We start from the raw sequence: 13,991 nt of genomic DNA on the forward strand, positions 1-13,991 counted from the left end.
TCAATATAAAGAGTGAAGTTGCTATAACTATTTAAAAGGCCCAACTTCTCATTATTGGTGAATGCACCATGACATCCAGTCATGCTATAAACACCATAGATAGATTACTAAGAGAAATTATTAATTTCAATGTTGTATTTGGAGGGAAAGTTCTCTTTGTTGGAGGGAATTTTCAACAATGTCTCAGTGTTGTGCCACATGCTATGCAGTCAGCCATAGTATGGATGAGTTTAAAGTGCTGAAGTGTTTGGGGATGTTTCAGAAAATTATCTCTTAAAACAAATATGAGATCAGAGGATCCTGCTTATAGTGCATGATTAGAAAACTTAGAGATGGTAAACTTAATAGCAGTTTTCATTTAGGAATGGATATTATTGTAATAATCCATGAAATGATTTGTAATGGATCTATTATTGAAACTATCTTTGGAAATAGCGTCTACGGCCATACCACCCTGAACGCGCCCGATCTCGTCTGATCTCGGAAGCTAAGCAGGGTCGGGCCTGGTTAGTACTTGGATGGGAAACTATCTTTGGAAATAGTATATCTATAGATAATATTAAAATATTTATCTAAACATATAATTCTTTGCCCTAAAAACGAGCATGTTCATAAATTAAATGAAGAAATTTTGGATGTACTTGATGGAGATTTTCATACCTATTTGAGTGATGATTCCATCGATTCAACAGATGATGTTGAAAAGGAAAATTTTCCAATCGAATTTCTTAATAGTATTACTCCTTCGGGAATGCTGTGTCATAAATTAAAATTGAAAGTAGGTGCAATCATCATGCTTCTGAGAAATTTTAATAGTAAATGGGGTCTTTGTAATGGTACTAGATTTATTATCAAAGGACTGTGACCTAACATTATAAAAGTATTATAATTATAGAAGTATTAACAGGATCTGCAGAAGGAGAGGTTGTTCTGATTTCAAGAATTGATTCGTTCCTGTCTGACACTGGCCTCCCATTTAAATTAATTCTAGGGTAGTTTCCCATGATGCCAGCATTTGTAATAACAATTAATAAATCACAAGGACAAACTCCAGACAGAATAGGAATATTTCTACCTGAACCCATTTTTGTACATGGTCAATTATTTGTTGCTTTCTATGGAATTCAAAGAGCATGTAACATTAAAGTTAAAGTTGTAAATACATCATCCCAAGGGAAGTTAGTCCAGCACTCTGAAAGTGTTTTTACTCTTAATGTGGTATACAGAGAGATATTAGAATAAGTTTAATCAATTTATCAGTCCTTATTTGTATCAATGTTGTTTTTATATCATGTTTTTGTTGTTTCTATATCATCTTTGTTGCTGTTATATCATGCCATTATTATTTATTTATTAATAAATTTATATATTACTTTCATATACCTTTTTCTAATTTTCTTTATAATTTTTAAAAATATTTTATTGATTTCGTACAGAGAGAAAGGGAGAGAGATAGAGAATTAGAAACATCGATGAGAGAGAGTCATCGATCAGCTGCCTCTTGCACACCCCCTACTGGGGATATGCCTGCAACCAAAGTGCATGCCCTTGACCGAAATCGAACCCGGGTCCCTTCAGGCCCCAATCCGACTCTCTATCCATTGAGCCAAACCAGTTTCGGATCTAATTTTCTTTAAATCTCTAACACTTCTATTATAGAAAAAGGGCGAATAGCAATAATAAAATATTTTTTCTAATTAATTTCCTTTCATGTGTGCATGAATTCATGCACCAGGCCACTAGTTTATAATAATCATATCTAAACATCTATGTATATAAAACCCTAATATGCAAATAGACCAAAGGGCAGAACAACTGAACAACCGGACACTATAACATGCAATGACCACCAGGGGGCGTGCGTGGCAGAGCATAGAACATGGTGGGTATCAGCTGTGGCAGGATAGTGGAGCGGGTGAGCAAGAGCATCAGACAAAGGCAGGGTGCCAGTCGTTGTCATCAGGGTGAGCCTCTGTTGGTTACTGAATATTCTTTGTTCCCATGTGCACAGGCCTGCCTGGCACTCACACCTGTTGCAGGTGCAGGGCCCACTTGCACCTGCTGCTGGCACTGGAGTCACTGCTCGCACCCGCTGCTGGTGCCTGGTGCCAGCCCTGATCCCTCAGGGCCATCAGCAGGTGCGAGCAGCAGCTGCCAGCACTGATAGCCCTTCAGGGCTTCTCTCCACCTCCCCCTGCTCCTGAGGGGTGATTTGGGCCAGTGCTGTCAGCGTGTGGGAGTGGTCACAGCAGGAGCAGAGCTTCCAGCAGATAAGAGACCTGGGACTGTAGTGGGAGGAGCCGGGGGCGGGGGGGGGGGGGCACAGAGGATGGGCCAAGATCCGCCCTTTTGCCCATAGCAGCCTTGTGGCCCACAGTTCCTTTCAAGGTGCATGAATTTATGCACTGGGCCCCTAGTAGGAATATAAAAGTGATGAAAATAAAAAAGATATGTAAAAGTTATGCCATTTAAATACTAAAAAAAATAATTTTATTGAAACTACATTAACCTCAGATTAACTAAAACTAAATTAATAGTTTAAAGCCATAAGGTTTTCAAAATTTTTTGCCTCGTATGTAAACACTGGCAAGATGGTTTCCTGTCACAATGCAGTGCTACCATGCCATCACAATTAACTCTTTTTCCTTCCTGTCACTATATGTCCTGAAGAAACTTTTCTAGAACTGTGAATTTGCTGTATTTCCTTCAGAAACATGTTCATTTTAGATAGAACAAGTGTATTGAAAATGTGGTCAGCATTTTCATTTTTCACTTGTTCGGTACCTAACAACCAAAATTTATAAAGACCAACAGAGATACATACTCTGGACTTTATGCAAATTTGTAGTCGCTGATATTCTAGATCCATAGTCTGTAAATTGTGGCTTCTGCACCTGTTTTTGTAAATAATGTTTTATTGGCACCCAGTTATGCCGATTCACTTACATATGGCTGCTTTTATCTACAACAGTTGATAGTTGCAATAGAGACTATAGTTCACAAGTCTAAAATATTTGCTATCTTGACTTTAATGACCCTGCCCTAGACTACCACTTGGTTTGAATTTGCACTTTAAGTCTAATCCCTTCTACCTTATTAACCTGTTACTTGGTACATTACTATTCCTTACTGGCAACAGTTTCCACAGTAACAACACAAAAAGTTCAATGGTATCTGTTCTACGGCTTACATATTTGTTTGCTATTTAATTTTATCCTTGCATAAAAATCCTGTGAGAGGAATCATCACCCCCATCTGACCAATGAGAAAATTGAGGTTCAGAGGGCCTAATTCAGAGTTATCGTTGCAATTGCTGGTAGCCAAGCCCAAGTTTGCTTTTACTAGTAATCATCATGCTGTTTCTTTCTGGCATCCTTCTCTCAACTTTCCCTTTCTCTGTTTCATGGGCTCTTCTTAATGCCCATGGATCATTTTCTGCCTATGAATGATTTAATCTCTGCTTCTGTTTCAAACTGTTCTCTCCCCTTTCTCATGTCACTAAATTACTATATGGTGCATCTGTGACTTCTGAGTCAGGAATGTGCTCATCTCTGTCTGGAAGGCTTGAGATGAGGACAAAAACATAACTTGTGTGGAATCACCCTTAAGACCAATACAGTACACTTTGGTACATACTGTGGTAAACTATCCAAGTCTTTCTGTCAAGGGGAGGGATATAATTGAAATCTTGTTCGTTTCATTCCTCTGATATTAGTTTTTTTTTAATTTTTTTAGATATCCTTTTGTAAGATATTTAGTTATGTTTCTTTACTAGGTTCTTAACCTCTTTCTGAGGAGACAAATACTAGGATGGTCTAAGATATGCTTGAGCAATTGTTTAATTAGGACTATTTTTTTAAATATTCAATTAGCTATCTTATAGATATGTTTGAAGAAGTTTACATATTTACAGTTACTCTATAAAAACAGTTCTGTTAGCCTTAACCAGTTTGGCTCAGTAAATAGAGTGTCGGCCTGCAGACTCAAGTGTTCCAGGTTCAATTCTGGTCAAGGCATGTACCTTGGTTGCGGGCACATCCCCAGTGAGGAGTGTGCATAAGGCAACTGATAGATGTTTCTCTCTCATCGATGTTTCTTACTCTCTATCCCTCTCCCTTACTCTTTGTAAAAAAAAAATATATATATATATATATAATGATTTTTTAAAAAGCAGTTGTGTTAAAACAACTAACATATATATTAAATTGTACCATTGAAATGCCATATCATAAAGTAGAATAAGCAATGTTTATTGGATACTTGTATTTAGTTCCCACTTTCCTTTGTAATCAGCTGTGAAACCTTGGACAATTTCCAAATGTTTCCCTAAATAAGTTGTATTAGCAACAATTTTCTCAACTATAAAATTAGGGGACTCTGTTACCTCTTAAGATCCTTTTCAGGTCTTAAAATTATTTGGTTCTGTGATTTAATTTGTACTATATGTTTCTTTATTTAGCGGATATCAAGCATAAGATCAAGTGCTTCTGTTCTCTGATAAAAACAGAGTTCCATTAATGATCTTGGAGTTACCAAAGGAAGGCTTAACTATATAAAACTATTACCATTAAAAACACATTCAAACCAATCATAACAAGATTTTAAAGTAAGATAAAAGTGGTTTCTCAACAAAATCCAAAACAAATAGTGTTCAGTGATATGAACAGAGTAGTCTTTTCTTTTCTGTCTTTCTAAATTACTAGAAAAAACCTCAAGGAAATAGTTTATTTCTAATTCAGAGGCAGTACAAATGGATGGCACTGTTTAAGATATGTAGTTTAATAATAATGAGACATTTAATTATATGACTAACCTAACAATAGTTAACCAACCTTATTTTTAAATCACTGAAAGTTCATAAGTTTTGGAGATGTGATGTACAGAATGGCAACTAAAGTTAACAGTATAGTATTATATACTTGAAAGTTCCCAAGAGAATAAATCCTAACATCACAAGAAAAAAATATTATATGTAAGGTAATGAATGTTAACTTATTGTGGTAATCATTTTTCAATATACACATGCATTAAATCATTATATTCTACAACTAATCCAGTGTTTTATGTCAATTGTATCTCAATGAAAATAGGAAGAAAAAAGATGTTACCAAATATTTAAGGTATAATATATTGAGAAAATACTGAAGATATAAAACATACACAGATTAAACTGTAAACTTTCATTATTATCAATAACTATTGTCAAATTATGATTTGATTCATTATTCCAGCTGGAATTGTAATGTTCAGCTGCTCCTTACCAGTGTTTTAAACAATATCTCTTACGTGTTGGGAAGCAAGTACAAAAGGTAATTGGAAAAAATGTACAGTACTAGTATACCATTGGAGACTGTGATAAAAACTTCAGCGTTTTCTCTATGTAAAAAAAAAAAAAAGGAAAGATGGGAAATATTGTATTTTTATTTATTTAATAGAGAATACTAAGCAAAAAAGGACAAGGTGGAGATTTTGTGAGTGGGATGAAGAGATGAGCAAATTTTTAAAACACATACTGCAAGCAGGAAAAAATACTTTGGTATTGCTTAGAAGAGAATTTTATTGTTTTGGAGGGGGAAAAATTTGGGTTAGTATTCCACATTTTAACATTCCTATATGCTTGTTAAAATAGATGATACCTTAGAAGTATAATTGGCCTGATTTTTTTCTGCATAAAATTATGGTGTATTTTAAGATCCATAGCATCTTAGATTCAATAAAATTTGGTGATAACTTTGTAAAGTTTGTTTAGAGAATGTTAAGATGATAGTTATGATTATATAGGCTTAGGAATACTTTTCTGTTATAATAGTAAAATTATTGGATTTAGGAGAAATCTTAGCTAAGACAAATGTTTGTGTGTGTTTTTTTTCATTTTTTATTAAGGTATTATATGTGTACATATCTGACCATTGCCCCCCACACACCCATACATGCCCTCCCTCCCTAGAGTTTTGCGTCCATTGGTTATGCTTATATGCATGTATACTAGTCCTTCGGTTGATCTCTTTTCTCCCCCATATCTCCCTACCCTCAAAGACAAATGTTTTTATAGGCAACTTTTGGTGGAATAAGCAACAGAATATTTATATCCCTACTGCTGTTACAGAGAATACATTTTAGAACATAACAGAGAAACAGAAGATACAACTAATATTAAATGCAGTCATGACTCCCAGTTGTTCCCATTACTAAGACTAAGTACACACATGACTCCCATTTATAAGACTCCTTCATGCCCATAACATTATATGGATCAAACTGAATATACATGACGTACATAATTATTAGAAGTACAGCAACAAGTTTCTTGCATTTTTACGTGGGGTAGGATTTTGGTAGAAAGTGGAGTAAGACTGAAGACTTAGAATAAAAACAAAGAAGTATAATCATATGTGGAAAGACTTAAGTGATATATAAAAAGATGGCATGAGGAGGCAGTTCAAGAGGGTGGCACAGAAAGACCCTGAATTCACCTCCTCCTACAGAAACAACAAACATGCAGCTATAAAAGGAGCAATTCCCTCTGATAAAAATTTGAGGACTAGCCTAACAGAACACCTCCACCTCACAGGATAAAAGGGTTTGTTGAGATTTGTAGGAGAGGCAGAGACACACCCTTGGCTGAAAGCCCCTCCCCTGCTACAGTGACCCTCAGAAAAACAGAGGAAATAATATGGATGCAAATGGATTTTCTCCTTAAGAAGCAGCAATTTTGTACCCCACACAAGCACCCTAGCCCTTTGTTCCTACACTGGAGAGATGAATCCCCAAGACATTTGGCTTTAAAACCACATTCATACTCAGGAGAAACACAGGACTGTAAAGAACAAGGATTTCACTCCTGACTAGCTTTGCATAGACCCACTTTCCCCAGGACACAGGACAAAAAACCAACAATTCACCAGCTAGAATTAAAGCATCTGCCAGAGGAGCAGGAATCTGTTTGGGTTCCCCGGGAATGGTACGCTGGCAGACACCATCTTTGCCAGCTCCCTCTACCTTGAGGGCAGCAGTGCAGGTGGGTACCATTTTGTATCCCTATTTTAACCTGCTAACAGAGGCAGGAAAACAGCACTGCCCCTACCCCATGTCACTCATACAACCTGACAGATATGGCTCCAGCCATCCACACAGCTTGCTACACCGTGCCAGAGCCAATGGTACAAAAAGAGACCACAGGGGAAGCCAATTGAACACCAGGACCAGACACTATAGAAACAATTAGAGCAAGAGTTTGAGAGACAACCAAGATCTATAGAGCAAGGTTATATGGTAAGATTCATGTCCTACATAGAGCTGTTCCTTCTAGACATGTGAGGGCTATTTAGCATAACACACAGAAACAAACACAGAAAGTCACACAAAATGAGTAAACAAAGGAATACATTACAAATGAAGGAGCAGGTAAAACCCTAAAAAGAAACCTCAATAAAACAAAGACAAGTATTTTACCTGATAAAGAGTTCAGAGTAGGGCATAAAAATGCTCACCAAATTAGGAGGAAGAATGGATGAACACAGTGAAAATTTCAATAAGAGAAAATATAAGAAAATACCAAACAGTACTTGCAGAGATAAAAATGCAATAACTGAACAGAAAAATACACAAGTGGGAATCTATAGCAGACTAGAGGAAACAGAATGGATCGGTGACCTGGAACACATAGAAGTGGAAATTATCCAAACATGGTAGAACAACAAATATTTTTAAGTGAGGATAGCTTAAGGAACCTGTGGGACAACATCAAGCATATAGACATTCATATTATAGGAATCCAGAGGCAGAAGACAAAGAAAAAGGCAGAAAACATTTTTTGAAGAAATAATTTGAAAACTTGTCTATATTCTAGAGAAGGAAATAAATATCCTTATCCAGGAAGCACAAAGTCCCAAAGAAGATGAGCCCAAAGATATCTACATCAAGACACATTATAATTTAAAGTCTAAAGTGAAAGATAAAGAATCTTTAGCCTTGCCCGCATGGCTCAGTTATTGAGCATTGACCTAGGAACCAGGGGGTCACAGTTTGATTCCTGGTCAGGGCATATGCCTGGGTTGTAGGCTTAATTCCCAGTAAAAGGCATGCAGAGGCAGCCAATCAATGGTTCTCATCATTAATGTTTCTGTATCTCTCTTCCTCTCTGAAATCAATAAAAAATATTTTTTAGAAAGAATTTTCAAAAGCACGAATAAAATAACAACTAGTTACATATAAGAGCAACCTCGTAAGACTGCTGCTCATTTTTCAGTAGAAACTATGCAAGCCAGAGGAATTGGCACAATATATTCAAAATACAGAAAGGAAAAAACTCCAACTAAGAATACCCAGTAAGGGTATCATTCAGAATTGAAGGAGAAAGTGTAAGACAAGCAAAAGCTAAAGGAGTTCATTACCTCATTACCACTAAACTGGCTTTACAAAAAATGTTGAAGGGGCTTTATTAAGCTAAAAACAAAAAAAAGCTATAACTAAATAAAGTATATGAAGGAAGGAAATTCTACCATGTAAAAGCAAATATATAGAAAAGGTAGTAAATCAACTATATGTAAATACTAATATGAAGGTAAAAAGGCAAAAGTAGTTAAATTAACTATAACTATGATTAGTTAAGGGATACACAAAATAAAAATATGTAAAATTTGATATCTAAAATGAGGGAGTAGAAATATAGAGTTAATAATAGAAACATAAACCGTAACTACCTTATCGTTCAGCGATTTCACTTCTAGATATATACTAGTATACAAGGAAAATGAAAACACTAATTTTATATATATATATATATATATATATATATATATATATATATATAATCCTCATTGCAGCATTACTTAAATAGCCAAGGTATGGGACAACCTACGTGTCCATCAATAGATGAATGAGGAAAAATATGTGTTGTATATACCCAGTGAAATATTATTCAGCCATAAATGAATGAAATCTTGCTATTTACAACAAAATGGGTGCACTTTTAGAGTATTATGCTAAGTGAAATAAGTCAGAAAGAGAAAGACAGATACCATACGATTTAACTTATATGTGGAATCTATGAGAATAAAAAAAAAAAACACAAGGAACAGAAACCAACTTTATAGACACAGAGAACAGATGATTGCCAGGGTACTCAGGGTAGGCAAAATGGGTGAAGGGAACCAAAAGATACAAACTTCTATTTATAAGATAAACGAGTCATGAAATGGAATGTACAGCAGGGAGTACAGATAATATTTTGCCAAGTTTGAAAAGGAGACAAATGGTCAACAGACTTATTGTGACAATTTCATAATGTATATGTCAAATTACTATATTGTACACCTGAAACTAATAGAATATTGTATTTTTAGTTATATTTCAAACAGGTGGCATACTAAAGAGTATCTGGGATATCTTTGTTTGTCTTTTTCCCTGCCAGTGTAGCTGTGATGGTTATAAATTAACCAAGTTCTTGTCAACCCACCCATTTGTTTTGTGTTTCAGATTACTAAATAGCATTTTTTTTTTTGTCTGTCAAGTTCTTGAGAATATAGATTGATTTAAAATATATATACAGGTGTTTATATATGTATGTGGTTGTATGTATGTGTGTACACACAACCACACATGTAAATGTGTGCACATTGTGTGTTTGTGTGTATCTGTGTGTGTGTAAAGGGAAAATACAATGTATTTGGACCAGACAGGCCTGAATTTGTATTTCAGTTGTATTAGTCAATAGCTGTGTTATATTTACATGTGATTTAATGTCTATGAGTCTCATTTTTATCACCTATAAAATAGGAATGGTAAGGAATTATCTCATAGTAAGGATAGACTATATGATGTATTTCAAACACTTGATACAGTGCCCGACCTCCTTTAGTAGGCATTTAATAAGTGGCATTGCTAGTAGTTAAGCATAGATTGTTGAAAGTTATATAAATTTAGGCAACAAGTTTAATAGTTTATAATCTACAGAACTCTATAAAGTACATATATGTTATATATAGACAGTATATCTACACTAAAAAAAGAGAAAGATGCAAATTGACCATACCTCCGTGATGCCCACAAGCCAATCAGGAGTGAGTATGCAAATTTACCTGACAAAGATGGCAGCGGCCCCGCCCCCCAGCTACTCCAAGCCTTTAGAAGTTGGGGGAGATGGAGAAGTCAGGCGCCAGAGCCTGAGGCTGGCTGCAGCCTGGGAGATGAAGAAGCCACTTACCCCGCGATCCCAGGCTGCAGCCAACCGGAGAAGCCACCCACACTGCACCCCAGGGAAGATGGAGAAGCCGCCTACCTGCGGTCCAGACGCCAGCACCTGTGACTGGCTATGGCCTCGCAGACGGAGAAGCCACCCACCCCACAGTCCTGGGTGCCAGCACTTGCAGCTGCAGCCCAGGCAAAGCCACCGTCCCCTGTGGCTGCAGCCAGCCCAGGTGAAGCCAGCCCTCGGTGTCTATGGCTGACCAGAGGGAAGGAAGCCCTGATCCTGGATGCCTGTAGCCAGCTGGAGGAGGGTATCCTGAGTCCTGGGTGCAGGGCCAAGGCAGAGGTTAGGGGCAATCAAGCCAGCAGGGAAGAAGTTAGGGACAATCAGCCTGGCAGGTAGAAGCAGTTAGGTGCAATCAGGCAGGAAGGTGAGCTGTTAAGAGCCAGCAGTTCTGGATTGTGAGAGGGATATCCGACTGTCGGTTATCCCCTGAGGGGTCCCAGATTGGAGATGGTGCAGGCTTGGCTGAGGGACACCTCTTCCTCCTCCTTGTGCACGAATTGTGTGCACCGGGCCACTAGTGTATTATATATGCACATGTAGCATAGAAATCAATAATTCCACTCCTTGGTACTTATTTAGGAGAAATGAAAGTATATTTCTATAAAATTACCTATATGCAGATGTTTGTAGCAGCTTTTTAAATAATTCCAAAAGCTAGAAACAACCCAAATGTCCACCCACTAATGAATGGATATACAGATTATGTTATATCCATACAATGGAGTACTACTCAGTGATATAAAGGAATGAACTGATACATGTAGTAATATGAACAAATCCCAAAAGCATTAAGTGAAAGATGTCAAATTCAATAGGCTACCTACCACATGAATCCATTTATCTGGCATCCTAGAAAAGGAAAAACTATAGGGATAAAAATCACATACGTGATTGACAGGGGTTGGGTGTAACATGAGGGCATTGACTGTAATGGTGCACAGGGGGACATTGTATAAAGATAAGTGTTATCAGAATGCATTCTTGTATCAATAACAATAATAGAAGTATAATATGGACCAAAAAATCAATTGTGAAATATCTAGAGTATCTGTATATAATGTTTAAAGACCTGTAAACAGTGAGCTATATTATCTGTAAGTGCATAACTATGTATTTGAAAATGATGAACCAAATTCTTGCACGTGTTTCACTTTAGGGGTGGGATAAAAGGGAGGGAATGTGACCAGTCAGGGTGATGCATGTGTTGGGGTGGAAGAAATTTTTAAGGAGGCAAAATAAGATTTATAATTGTAAAGAATGTCATCAGTATTATACATAGGTATATTTAGTTGCAAATATACATATATGTGTACACTATCTCTGGAAGGATATACAACAAACAGGTAACTAATAATATTGTATCAGAGAGGATTTGTAGTTCTGAGAGTTGGAGATGGCAGAAAGATTTACTTTACATTGTATCTTTTTTATACTTTTTGAATTTTGTTTTTTTACATGTATTTTTATGTGAGTATAAACATAAGTGAATGCATGTAGTTTTTATAAAAATAATTGCCAAAGATTATGGGAAATATAATCGCACAAAACCAGGGAAAACATCTGATTTGTTAATTTTCTTAATGTTGGTGATATGAATTTTATTTCTGATGTGTACTATTAATGAAATTATGTACTATTAATGAAATTAGAAAATGCAATAGAAACAGCTCATTTAAATTAGCTTCTTTTTTTTTTTTTTGTAGTTTTCTTTTCTTACATTACATATACATCAATCCAAGTCAAACTAGCATAACCCAAAGATAAAAAAGGGTTACTGTACCCAAGAAGTCCAAGAAATGGGTAAGAATTTGTTTGGTCCTTGGGGATCTGGGGACACAAATGATGTCATCAGGATTATTTTCTCCTTCGAATGGTTTTCTCCTAGAGCAGCCTGAGTCATATCTACCTGAGTTCATCCTATGCCCCAGGACTGAACAAGATCACTGTGACATAGGCTAAGGGCATTTCCCACAAAAAAAGATGTGCTGGCCAGATAAAAACATATCTGATAGAGGAAGGAGGTTGTAAAGCCTCAAAGTTTATCATAGCTTCTAAGGCGGTCTCCAGTGCCTCCGCAGAAGATTAGATGTTTGGAATTGATAAATTAAGTTGATTGCTGTGACACAACACCAAACCTTTACAACCAACTAAATGTGGATAGTGAAATGTTCATTATTACCTGAAACTTAGGAATTTAAGTAAAGTTTTCATTATTCCATTTTTATGGCAGAACTTTCTTAAGCAGAATCTTCTTTTTGGCATTTTCCTGCTAGAACATGGGTTTATATTTTTGGGTTGTGTTTTTTTTCCCCGCCCTAGAAGTACCAGGTAAAAAAGGTCAGAATAATCAATTAAGGTAGCATTTATTTAACAAATTGTTTCCTAATATGGATATTTCTTAAATAAATGTAAATTTAATATGATATGTGGTCTTTTGTGTGAATCTTTTTCTTTTTGCCACTGACCCAGTGGGTATCTGTGTCTCCAAAGGTACTATTTCAGTCACATTTTGTAATATACCGAAAGTTGGCAAAGTTGTTCATTATTGGCATCAAGAACCAGGCACCTATTTTTATTTTAAAGGCTTTTGAATAATTTATGAGAGTGTTTCATCTATGATTCTAGAATGTGACATAAAACAAGTGCTAATTTAATTTTTTTATTAAATTGATTGGGGTGACATTGGTCAGTAGAATCATACAGGTTTCAGGTGTGGATCTGTATGTTACCAGATATGTATATTTCACTGTGCGCACACCACCCAAAGTCAAGTGATCTTTCTTCACCTCATATTAGATCCCTCCACTCCCTTCTCCCCTTCCTGTGGCAGCCATCACTCTGCTGTCTGTGTCCACAAGTTTGTTTTATAGCCCACATATGAGTGAAATCATATGGTTCTTAGCTTTTTCTGCATGACTTATTTCACTTAGCATAATGTTCTCAAGGCCCATCTATGTTGTCACAAATGGCAGTATTTCATATTTTCTTATGGCTGAGTAGCATTCTATTGTATATGGTAACTGTTAGAATTTGCTAGCCCAGCTAGAGAAAAATCAATTAATTGAGTGCCTAAATGTATACACAAAGGTACAAACTGCTGCATGTTTTTATAATTCTCCATTATTAAAATAGAAAAGTGGCATGTTTTTTGATCATGTATATCACACTATGATCTGGATTTCACAGTTTGTCTTATAACTTCATCCTTATGTAAGAAAATAATTCCAGCAAATCATATGAGTTCACCAAAATTAGTGAATCTCTGCCTCTATTGCCATTAGTATAGTTTGTGAGATGTGTGATTATAATTTGCTCTGTATTATCTATCAAGCATCATTTAAAGTGAAAGACATTGTTTTCATGCAAATTAAACTCCAAGTAAATAAAACTGAAACCTGATCTTTCAGTGCCATATTTTAAAAGTTAAGAACATTTTGGCTATGCCTGAAATCCAATGGGAATGATGATTAGAAGCTGACAATTCTTTTTAAAATCCTATAGAAATTCTGATTGCAGAACCTTTAGTTTGAATCTTATAGGCAGAGAGGAACAATAGTATTTATTTTATAAAGTATCTCTAATATTCAGGATTTCTCCCTTTAAAGATTTTTTTTTCCTGCAGAAAAGGTTAAATCATATCTGTAGGATCAGCCTTGTGTGTGTGTGTGTGTTTAATGTTAAATATCAAAGATGGCTTAGCAACATATTTAGAATTTTCTGAGTTTTACTATTAATA

General features: G+C 35.9%; 1 protein-coding gene across 8 annotated transcripts in view; it reads left to right on the forward strand.

Annotated features, from left to right (window-relative positions):
• MIPOL1 (mirror-image polydactyly 1) overlaps positions 1 to 13,991 on the forward strand; it is a 320,705-nt gene that overhangs the window by 177,362 nt on the left and 129,352 nt on the right. The window lies entirely within an intron of this gene.

This window comes from Pipistrellus kuhlii, unplaced genomic scaffold, assembly GCF_014108245.1.
Source record: "Pipistrellus kuhlii isolate mPipKuh1 unplaced genomic scaffold, mPipKuh1.p scaffold_m20_p_1, whole genome shotgun sequence".
Classification (NCBI taxonomy): domain Eukaryota; kingdom Metazoa; phylum Chordata; class Mammalia; order Chiroptera; family Vespertilionidae; genus Pipistrellus; species Pipistrellus kuhlii.